Below are 13,108 nucleotides of genomic sequence, written 5' to 3' on the forward strand. Positions count from 1 at the left end.
CGTTTTTGATAGCAATTAAATCCAGTTCTCAAATTTTGACACAGGACATCTTAAATCATTGTATGTTTATATTTCACATATGTGGCATATGACTGATGTGTAAATTACTTTCTTACTGCAGTTTCACCAATATATAATTTGGGTAAACCAAAATGATTCTCCAGTAAAACACAGATTGTAGATGTTGTCTAATATTGAATTATTGTATATTTCATACAGTAGCAAGTGCAACTATCGTGTTATTTTGATTATTCGTGAACTTATCATGTGTATCTATATGTTGCCCTATAACTAGTGTAGGGTCGAATGTAAGTAATTTTATCTATGTAATGTATACCTCAATTTAAGCTTCCAAAACAGATGGTTTAATTTCTTGCTACATATAATACAAATGGGTATAATGAATTAAAAAGATTGGTCTGATGTGTTAATAATTTTATAACGTTTACATGACAGAAGCAGTTTTGGAATTATTTTGACGATTACGATGTATCATCAAGATAGATGCAAGACTGACTGTATATTTTGTATAAGGCTTCAGTTTGTCAGTAAACAAATCAGAAACAATTATTTCAAATTCATTACAATCAGCATTAGTTTCCTATATCCCACAGAATATATTTTGAACTGCTACTTGTCACCTTAAAACATTATTACTCACTCCTATCACCACTTCTCAACTTATATAATGCCACTCAAAACCTTCGACCTAATTTATAGATACGCGATTAACATATCGCCTTTGTAAGAGCTGTCCTCAAATCATGGAATAAACTCGAACTTAGTATATGTATCTCTATAACATCAGTACATTTCTTCAGTCGTCTTTTACTTTTCATGACAAGCCTTTCCGTGGTCAGAGAAAGTTATGTGACCTATAAAATTTTAATTTGCATATTGTTGCAAGAATTTGATGTGATCTTTGATGTTTTTATATAAAACATTTATGTCATATGACTTTCGACGGAGGTGGCCATCTTTGATCGCAGTACCTTAATGAGGTGCGAGAAAGTTCATTGGCGAGTAATTGGAGTAAAGGTAAGTGATTTACGTATGGCTCATGAATTCTTTTGATGGAATATTCTACCAAATGTCCCCAACTTCGGAAGGTGAATAAAGTGTATGATTTGCATTAGACGTTGCTTGAGGGCGCACAACACCGCGAATCAGTGGTGACACTAAATCGAGACTGGCTTGTGTTGGATATTAATGTAGTGCCCTCTGTGCCTGGATATAAAACATAATACCGAGGGTGTCAGTATTAAATCACTGTTGGTCATGTAACACTTTGTAGTGGCAATGTGTTTATTCCTGTAACTCCACACTTTGACTTTAGTTTTTATGTAGGTTTTGTAAAAAAACACAGTTTTATATTCATATGCATGTTAGTGAAAAACATATGCATAAACACAATTTCACAACCACAGTTTCAGATCGGGCACATGCATGTTAGTAATTCGTTGCATTTGTCGATGCCAGACAGTTTTGCTGAGTACCAGGATTTGGAATTCAAGAGGTAACATATGTCACACATATTACACATATACCTCATGTAAACGTGTTAGGAATACATCCATTATTTGAAAAATAAATATGACTATCGAACACCACGGCTACTACTCGTGCGATTTACAGATACTCAAAGCATGACTAACGAGGACGCCTGTTTGGGGTCGGGGTTCAAGTAAACGTCCATTGGTCGGGTAACTAGTGATAGTTTCCGAGTTGCCGTACTTTAACTGCAAACTCAGCAGTTTTTATGCTATTTTTTGTTTCTTGAGACCCATCGCTGACTGTATGTTGTAACAGCTTACGTGTGTTGCACACAATGGACAAAATAGAAATGTTTGTATGTACGTATCACAGTTAACTACATGTTGCATTCTATCACAATTCACACATCTCGCCGATCTAGAAGTCATTGCTTGTTTTCAACGTATTTCTTGCTGTCACATTTTTAATTATGAAAAGAAAGAACAAGTTCGTAATGAAAAACAATTCTTTCCTAGTAAACGGTCATCGAATGAACAAAGAAACTAGTGAAAGAGTAAACAAAGAATAGAGTACTTTTCTAGTAAATGCTTTCCGGAAACAAGTCAAAATGTAGTATTACTGTAATGCACATTGTACGTTCTAGAATTGCCAAAGATTTCTCTCGTGATGTTATGGTTAAGGTCATATTTTTGTATTGAGGAAAACATAGCTATACATATATTAAATCGCGATTGTTTTGCTCAAGATTTACTAACTTCCTTTCGAGACCAAATGCATTTCGTTATGGTGAGTGGGTGAGCCAATTTAATTTGTCTCTCTTTGTAATATGAAAATAAAGACACGAAATAAAATAATAAAACTAAAAACGCCAAGCCATTATATTTTGTCTCAGGAACAGAAAGAAAATGTTGACCCACATTCTGTATTGAGATCAGCAAGCGGCAAAAACAAGAGCTCAACGACATTCGTGAGAATACGAATAACATGATGAGATAATCTCATGTGAAAGAAGACTTTTTTTACTTTGTTTTTACAAAATATACAAATGTAATGTTACCTTGAATTAATTATGTTAATGCATTACCATGTTATGCGAATAGAGAATAGCGTGGTATTACCGCATGCGTGTTAATAATGACATAACATCGCATCGATGTGAATAGTGTAATGTGGTCTTACCACATCGATGTGAATAGAATAATGTGGTCATATCGCGTCGATCTGAATAGTATAATGTAGTCTTACCGCATCGATGTGAATAGTATAATGGGTCTTACCGCAGCCATGTGAATAAAATAATGAGGTCATATTGCATCAATGTGAATGGTATATTGGGGTCTTACCGCATCGATGTCAATAGTATAATGTGATCATATCGCATCGATGTGAATAGTATAATGTGGTATAATCGCACCAATGTGAATAGTAGCATGAACTTACCGCATTAATATGAATTGAATAGTATGATCTTATCACGTCGATGTGAATAGAATAGTATGGTCCTATCGCATCGATGTGAAAAGTATTGTGTGGTCTGACCACGGCGATGTGATTATTATAGTGTGGTGTTTCCACATCGATATGAATAGTATAGTGTGGTCTTACCACATCGATGTGAATAGTATAGTGTGGTATTACCGCATCGATATGAATAAAACAGTGTGGTCTTACCACATCGCTAGGAATAGAAAAGTATGGTCTTATGTCGATGTGAATAGAATAGTGTGGTCTTATCGCATCGATGTGGAACGTATTGTGTGGTCTGACCACGGCGATGTGAATATTATATGCGGTCATACCACATCGACGTGAATTATATAGTGTCGTGTTTTCACATCGATATGTATAGTATAGTGTGTTCTTACCACATCGATGTGAATAGTATAGTGTGGTATTACCGCATCGATATGAATAAAACAGTGTGGTCTTACCACATCGATGTGAATAATATTATTTCGTGTTTCCACATCGATATGCATAGAATATATAGTGTGGTCTTACCACATTGATATGAATAGTATAGTGTGGTGTGGTGTGGTCTTACCACATCGATGTGAATAGTATAGTGTGGTCTTTCTAACTCGTATGAATAGTATAGTGCAGTCTTACCACATCGATATGAATAAACTAGTGTGGCCTTACCACATCGATGTGAATACTACAGTGTCCTGTTACCACATCGACATGAATAGTTTAATGTGGTCTTACCACATCGATGCGAATAGTATAATGTGGTGTTGCCAAATCGACGTGAATAGTATAGTGTGGTCTTGCCGCATCGATCCGAAGTTTGCAGCAAGATCTTACCACATCAATGTAAGTAGTAGCATCTTCTTACCGCATCGATGTGAATAAACTAGTTTGGTCTTAGTACATCCATGTGAATAGTATAGTGTCGTGTTATCACATCGATATTAATAAAACGGTGTAGTCCTACCATATCAATGTGAGTTGTATAATGTGCTCGTATCAATTCAAATTGAATAGTATAGTGCTGTTTTACCAGATCGAGAATGGTATAGTGTGGTCTTACCGCATCGACGTTAATAGTAGGGCTTTCTTACCACATCGATGTTAATAATTTAGTGTAGTCTCGCCTCATCGAATATACAATCAAACAAATTAGCCAAATGACGTCCTGCACGTCGCATTGGCACAGGTAATAATGATACATCGAATCTTTTTGTGGCACATTGGCGTTTAAAAAAATACACATGCAATACACATGAAGGCAGTCTCAGCATGTGTTGCTTCGGTTCTGAAATGTACTGAAAATTTAGAATCTGTGATAAAACAATAATCGTTAATACAACGTTAATAATACCCACTCAGCATGTTTAAACAATAAACGGAGTAAAGTGTATTGAATTCTATGGTTTTCTATATTTCAATGCTGTCAAAAAGGAGATCTACCGGGCTTAGTATATTGCAGTGGGTTTTATAAAGTCTCATACGGAATACAAAATAATTAAAGCATATTCAGGTCGAATTAGGTGGGTTACTTTACAAAAATAATTATTATAAAATACTTTAATTAAACAAAGTTAGGTTTATTCGTATTCTGGGAAGTCTAGATTCCATATGTATAGCGACAACATGAACCCAAGTAGCAGTCCAACAAGTATTGTTAAATATAGCAACAAATAGACACGGTCAATAATACGAGATATTGCCCGCCATTTGCTCAATCGCCTCCTCTCAACCTCTTCGCTGACATAGCTGTCGTCATCTTTTTCGTCTTCTTCGCTCTCTGTAAAAATTCCCATTTCAAGACTGTTTTGGTGAACGGACCCGTCCACAATGAACACACCGTTAGGGATTTTATTGAAACTGGTTACCGGCGATTGTCCGTTTTCGTGGACAAAACCTGAATTATAAGATGTACAGTTCATTTCTACTTCCTTTCTTATTATTCTTTTTGTTGATTTCTTTTTTAGATTTTCTCTACTCTTACTTCCCACGAGCGGTTTGGCTGTTTAGAATGTGTTACACCAAGATGCAATAGGTTTATCAACATGCAGTCTAAAATATCATAATTTACTGTGCTTTGTAGTTGGTGAAAAAAAGCCTCGTAATTATAATGAAAATAGTTTGTTCGTGGTGACACATGACTGTGGCTGTCATTCTGAAACATTCCTGCCCACACAATATTTACATTGAAATACTTGGATACAAAAAATGGTCACACATAGTTTAACGACTTCTTTCAATCATTATTATAATGAATTATAATGAAAATAGTTTGTTCGTGGTGACACATGACTGTGGCTGTCATTCTGAAACATTCCTGCCCACACAATATTTACATTGAAATATTTGGATACAAAAAATGGTCACACAGAGTTTAACGACTTCTTTCATATTCATTTATCTGTATTTTCACGTTTCTTGTGTTATTCTAAATTAATATCATTGAGAGGTTGAACAAATATAGTACATTGAGTACGTAAGATACTGAATGTGTATTTGACGTAATGATTAAGGGGTACGTGCATTTCAGATCATGGAACTTCATATTGTGTGATCAATATGTTTATTCGTGTTATAATATTTCATATGTTGCAATAAATTAGGTTAAATAAATGTGCATTTAGAATACGTTTACACTAGTTAATTTACGAATACGTTGTAATATCGTCTTGTATTCATATATATTTTTTTATAAAGATCACTTGAAACATATTTTATGTGTAGTAGACGATGTAACGTAGGATTTGGTTATGTTTCATGTAAATATATCAAATTGAAATCGCTAAATTAATGTCAAGTAGGAGTAAGGTTATTTAGTATGCCACCAAATGAAAGTGCAAAAACGAATCCATTCATGAAATGTCGAATTATAAACAACATTCATAAACAAACAGTTTTGAGTTCTGAAAAAATAGAAAACACTTCCTCTTCAGAACATTACAATTTACAAACCAGGGAATGTGAGAAGAACAATGTGTATACATAGTAGCTCAGATTGACACAAAAGAATCACGCTTCATGTAAAACTACCTAGCAGATTTCAATGCATTTTATTTATTATATTTTGCTAAAAAAAACTCTTTAGTTATTTATTCTCACGTGTATTATTACTATTATACTATTTACAGATATTAAAGTCAGCGATACTAGCTTTGAAGATACAGTTAAATTTTAGCAGTACAATTTCAATTTTAGTCACATTCTTCTAAATTGTCACTTTTTTATTTCGTGGAATTGTTTAGGATTATTAATGCAACTCACTAAAAGGACCGTGTTGTTGAACAATCTGCCCAGCTTTACGATATCACCTGTATTGAATTTGTTCGTTTGATTGTGAAATTGAGTTTCTAACAATATTACTGCACTATTGTTTTCGAAATCCGTACCTCTGTAAATCTGGGCGTTCGAAATCACATATCTTCACGTTACGCTAGGAACCTACACAGCCATGCTCAGTATAAATGTATGATAACTGCCACACATTATGATGATATTGTTACAATACTGGATGAATAAATAATACAGTGACATTAGAGACTCATAAGGATAAAATCTGTCCCATGTCGAAAAACATATTATACATTCGATGACGTCATGTCTGCGCATGTGTGATTAGTAAGTATTTTATATATTTTATTATTTAGGGATAGTGCTTCAGTGAGTTTTCCAATCTTCAGGTTAGTTTACTAAATCAGTTTTCGCCACACGTAGATTTAAATATTTGATTTGATTTGGTTCTCAAAAAATGCACGTACAACGAACACCATATTCAGTTGAAAATCCCAAGGCTTACCTAAAACACTATAAAATAAACAGATCATAAAGAACTCATCTAATAAAAAATGTTTATTCTAGTTTGCCATCAATGTTGCTTTGTTAAAAAGATTCCTCTCATTAGTAAATAGCGCCCTCACTCCACAATATTTAGAATGAGTGGTTGGTCAAAAGTTTGATGAGTCAGGTGCATCTATTGGCTAAGCTTGTTGTACATAGATGCAAATGAGTGTAGGAACCATTAATGCTGTAAGGTGTACTGGGAAGGGGTGGAGGATTTCATGTTTGTAATGACTGGTTGTAATGCATTATCTCGCTGTTTTTAAGATGCAGCCTGATATTTGTTGCTTTCTTGGTTGTTCAATTGTAGCTAAAATTTGTGTGGTGGGTGGAAGATGTGTTTATTGTTTGTCGAGTCATTGTTTAGACACCCTGCAGCTTGAAATGGTATGGCCCAAATCCAAGTTCGATATGGTGGTGTTGAATATCTGTGCGATATGGCAGTGTCGTCTAAAAACCACGCATCAAAATGATTTCTGTTTATTTACTGTTGTAGATCCTGAGAACTAGCCATTGAATATGATGTCGGGAATAAATGGTTTTCTGAACAAGCTTTATTAATTATTGCTGGCATGAATTGGGAGCAAACTGACACCAAATCTAGTCGTTGTATTGTTATGCTTCTAATATATATATTTTTTAAATAAAATAAATTAAATAGAAATATTATGTGTATTTTTGTATGTGGAAACATGGCTTGCCCACTAAAAATATAAAGAAGTGTGGTCAGTAGTTCTTTTTTTTTCTTTTTTTTATTTGTGAAAAAACTGGAGTGTAAACAATAAAACACTCACAGTGCAAGGCTAGTTCACCAACATTCTCTTGCTTGAGTGTGAATGAACATGGTTTAGTGACTACCTCTAATATTTTTAAGGGAAGGTTCTTCTATAAAAATAGAACAGATGTAATGAATTATTTTTAATATTTTATTTTAATTTCAGAACTAAAGCAAATTCAACATCTGAGACGTATACCGTACATGTATTCACTGCGCCTAGGCTACAAAATCTATAGGAACAAGTTATAAGTCATGCCATAGTATGTTTACAGATGAGTGAATTTTATACCTTCTATAATTATAGCATAACTAGATATTCACTGCTTGTAATATTAGAATTGTAATGAATTAATTTTAATATTTTATTTTAATTTCAGAACTAAAGCAAATTCAATATCTGAGACGTATATCGTACATGTATTCACTACGCCTAGGCTACCAAATCTATAGGGACAAGTTATAAGTCATGCCATAGTATGTTTACAGGTGAGTGAATTGTATACCTTCTCTATGTATAGCATAACTAGATACTCACTGCTGGTAATATTAATGAATTAATTTTAATAATTTAATTTAATATCAGAATTAAAGCTGAAATCATATTTTAAAAGATTTCAACTGTGGCTAGACTGACCCCCTCTAGGGCTAAAAGTTATATGTCATGCCATAGTATGTTTACAGTTGAGTGAATTGTATACCTTCTCTAATTAACGCATATCTAGATATTCACTGCTTGTAATATTAATGAATTATTTTTAATATTTTATTTTAATTTCAGAAATAAACCAAATTCAATATCTGAGACGTATATCGTACATGTATTCACTGCGCCAAGGCTACCAAATCTATAGGAACAAGTTATAAGTCATGCCATAGTATGTATAAAGGCGAGTGAATTGTATATCTTCTCTAATTATAGCATAACTAGATACTCACTGCTGGTAATATGAATGAATTAATTTTAATAATTTAATTTAATTTCAGAACTAAAGCTGAATCACTAACTGTGAAATCATATTTAAAAGATTTCAACTCTGGCTAGACAGACCCCCCCCCCTAGGGCTAAAAGTTATATGTCATGCCATAGTATGTTTACAGGTGAGTGAATTGTATATCTTCTCTAATTAAAGCATATCTAGATATTCACTGCTTGTAATATTAATGAATTATTTTTAATATTTTATTTTAATTTCAGAACTAAAGCAAATTCAATATCTGTCACGATTTCAACTATAAGCCAAGGGTGGACAAATTCCCCTATTTTTCTCGGGTTGAATTATTACCAAATAATGACACAAATGTATGGGATATTATATTTTACTTTCATTTATAGTACTTGTAAATAAATTAGTAATACGACCATAAACATATAATTAACTTACACCACTCAAATGCATAAATATAGTTACATTACAAGGATATGCTCTAAAATACAGGAAATAGTAGGGTCTACTTATCAAATAAATGTCAAGTACATTCCAGCTGGTCCGAATGGCGTACGAGTCTTCACCACGTGGCCGGTCTTTGTTGTATCACGAAACTTGCAGAGCGACGTTCCCTTGTCTTGATATTGCGTACAGGTAAGGACTTCAGGCGGCACTGACGAATTTCGCGGTTCACTGAAACGACCTGAAACAGAAGACACCTAAAACAAGCTCAAAATTCAAGAAAGGAAAACAAGAGGAAAATAAACAACACACGTCGACGGTAAACCAAAAAGTGACCAAAACCCTCAGCTTTCTTACGCAAAGCATTATGGATTCAAAAACGCCATCAACGGCCAAAACCACATTTAATCAGACACAGTGGAGGGCGCTATTGAATTGAATTTCTAAATCAAAATACATTTTAAATCTGTTTGTAATATTTTATACTTAACTTGAGCCATACATAACATATCTGAGACGTATAACATACATGTATTCACTGCACCAAGACTACCAAATCTATAGGAACAAGTTATAAGTCATGCCATAGTATGTTTAAAGGTGAGTGAATTGTATACCTTCTCTAATTATAGCATAACTAGATACTCACTGCTGGCAATATTAATGAATTAATTTTAATAATTTAATTTAATTTCAGAACTAAAGCTGAATCACTACCTTTGAAATCATATTTTAAAAGATTTCAACTCTGGCTAGACTGCCCCCCCCCCCCAGGGCTAAAAGTTATATGTCATGCCATAGTATGTTTACAGGTGAGTGAATTTTATACCTTCTCTAATTAAAGCATAATTAGATATTCACTGCTTGTAATATTAATGAATTAATTTTATTATTTTATTTTAATTTCAGAACTAAAGCAAATTCACTACCTGAGACGTATATCGTAAATGTATTCACTGCACCTAGGCTACCAAATCTATAGGAACAAGTTATAAGTCATGCCATAGTATGTTTACAGGTGAGTGAATTGTATACCTTCTCTAAATATAGCATAACTAGATATTCACTGCTTGTAATATTAATGAATTAATTTTAATATTTTATTTTAATTTCAGAACTAAAGCAAATTCACTACCAGAGATGTGTATCGTACATGTATTCACTGCGCCTAGGCTACCAAATCTATAGGAACAAGTTATAAGTCATGCCATAGTATGTTTAAAGGTGAGTGAATTGTATACCTTCTCTAATTATAGCATAACTAGATACTCACTGCTGGCAATATTAATGAATTAATTTTAATAATTTAATTTAATTTCAGAACTAAAGCTGAATCACTACCTTTGAAATCATATTTTAAAAGATTTCAACTCTGGCTAGACTGCCCCCCCCCCCCAGGGCTAAAAGTTATATGTCATGCCATAGTATGTTTACAGGTGAGTGAATTTTATACCTTCTCTAATTAAAGCATAATTAGATATTCACTGCTTGTAATATTAATGAATTAATTTTATTATTTTATTTTAATTTCAGAACTAAAGCAAATTCACTACCTGAGACGTATATCGTAAATGTATTCACTGCACCTAGGCTACCAAATCTATAGGAACAAGTTATAAGTCATGCCATAGTATGTTTAAAGGTGAGTGAATTGTATACCTTCTCTAAATATAGCATAACTAGATATTCACTGCTTGTAATATTAATGAATTAATTTTAATATTTTATTTTAATTTCAGAACTAAAGCAAATTCACTACCAGAGATGTGTATCGTACATGTATTCACTGCGCCTAGGCTACCAAATCTATAGGAACAAGTTATAAGTCATGCCATAGTATGTTTACAGGTGAGTGAATTGTATACCTTCTCTAATTATAGCATAACTAGATACTCACTGCTTGTAATAATTGAATTGTAATGAATTATTTTTAATATTTTATTTTAATATCAGAACTAAAGCAAATTCAATATTTGAGATGTATATCGTAGATGTATTCACTGCGCCTAGGCTACTAAATCTATAGGAACAAGTTATAAGTCATGCCATAGTATGTTTACAGGTGAGTGAATTGTATACCTTCTCTAATTATAGCATAACTAGATATTCACTGCTGGTAATATTAATGAATAAATTTTAATAATTTAATTTAATTTCAGAACTAAAGCTGAATCACTACCTGTGAAATCATATTTTAAAAGATTTCAACTGTGGCTAGACTGACCCCCCCCCCCCCTAGGGCTAAAAGTTATATGTCGTGCCATAGTATGTTTACAGGTGAGTGAATTGTATACCTTCTTTAATTAAAGCATATCTAGATATTCACTGCTTGTAATATTAATGAATTATTTTTAATATTTTTATTTTAATTTCAGAACTAAATCAAATTCAATATCTGAGACGTATATCGTAGATGTATTCACTAGTACTGCGCCTAGGCTACTAAATCTTTCGGAACAAGTTATAAGTCATGCTATAGTATGTTTACAGGTGAGTGAATTGTACACCTTAACTAATTAAAGCATATCTAGATAGTCACTGCTTGTAATATTAATGAATTATTTTTAAAATTTTTATTTTAATTTCAGAACTAAATCAAATTCAATATCTGAGACGTATATCGTAGATGTATTCACTAGTACTGCGCCTACGCTACTAAATCTTTCGGAACAAGTTATAAGTCATGCTATAGTATGTTTACAAGTGAGTGAATTGTACACCTTAACTAATTAAAGCATATTTAGATAGTCACTGCTTGTAATATTAATGAATTATTTTTAATATTTTATTTTAATTTCAGAACTAAAGCAAATTCAATATCTGAGACGTATAACATACATGTATTCACTGCGCCAAGACTACCAAATCTATAGGAACAAGTTATAAGTCATGCCATAGTATGTTTACAGGTGAGTGAATTGTATACCTTCTCTAATTATAGCATAACTAGATACTCACTGCTGGTAATATTAATGAATTAATTTTAATAATTTATTTTAATTTCAGAACTAAAGCTGAATCACTACCTTTGAAATCATATTTTAAAAGATTTCAACACTGGCTAGACTGCCCCACCCCCAGGGCTAAAAGTTATATGTCATGCCATAGCATGTTTACAGGTGAGTGAATTGTATACCTTCTCTAATTAAAGCATATCTAGATATTCACTGCTTGTAATATTAATGAATTAATTTTATTATTTTATTTTAATTTCAGAACTAAAGCAAATTCGCTACCTGAGACGTATATCGTACATGTATTCACTGCGCCTAGGCTACCAAATCTATAGGTACAAGTTATAAGTCATGCCATAGTATGTTTACAGGTGAGTGAATTGTGTACGTTAATGAATTAAAGCATAATTAGATACTCACTGCTGGTAATATTAATGAATAAATTTTAATAATTTAATTTAATTTCAGAACTAAAGCTGAATCACTACCTGTGAAATCATATTTTAAAAGATTTCAACTGTGGCTAGACTGACCCCCACCCCAGGGCTAAAAGTTATATGTCATGCCATAGTATGTTTACAGGTGAGTGAATTGTATACCTTCTCTAATTATAGCATAACTAGATATTCACTGCTTGTAATATTAATGAATTAATTTTAATATTTTATTTTAATTTCAGAACTAAAGCAAATTCACTACCTGAGATGTATATCGTAGATGTATTCGCTGCGCCTAGGCTACAAAATCTATAGGAACAATTTATTAGTCATGCCATAGTATGTTTACAGGTGAGTGAATTGTATACCTTCTCTAATTATAGCATAACTAGGTACTCACTGCTTGTAATATTAATGAATTAATTTTAATAATTTAATTTAATTTCAGAACTAAGGCTGAATCACTACCTGTGAAATCATATTTTAAAAGATTTCAACTGTGGCTAGACTGACCCCCCCCCTAGCGCTAAAAGTTATAAGTCATGCCATAGTATGTTTACAGGTGAGTGAATTGTATACGTTCATTAATTAAAGCATAAATAGATACTCACTGCTGGTAATATTAATGAATTAATTTTAATAATTTAATTTAATTTCAGAATCAAAGCTGAATCACTACCTGTGAAATCATATTTTAAAAGATTTCAACTGTGGCTAGACTGACCCCCCCCCCTAGGGCTACAAGTTATATGT

This window comes from Saccoglossus kowalevskii, chromosome 16, assembly GCF_978046115.1.
Source record: "Saccoglossus kowalevskii chromosome 16, keSacKowa6.1, whole genome shotgun sequence".
Classification (NCBI taxonomy): Eukaryota; Metazoa; Hemichordata; class Enteropneusta; family Harrimaniidae; genus Saccoglossus; species Saccoglossus kowalevskii.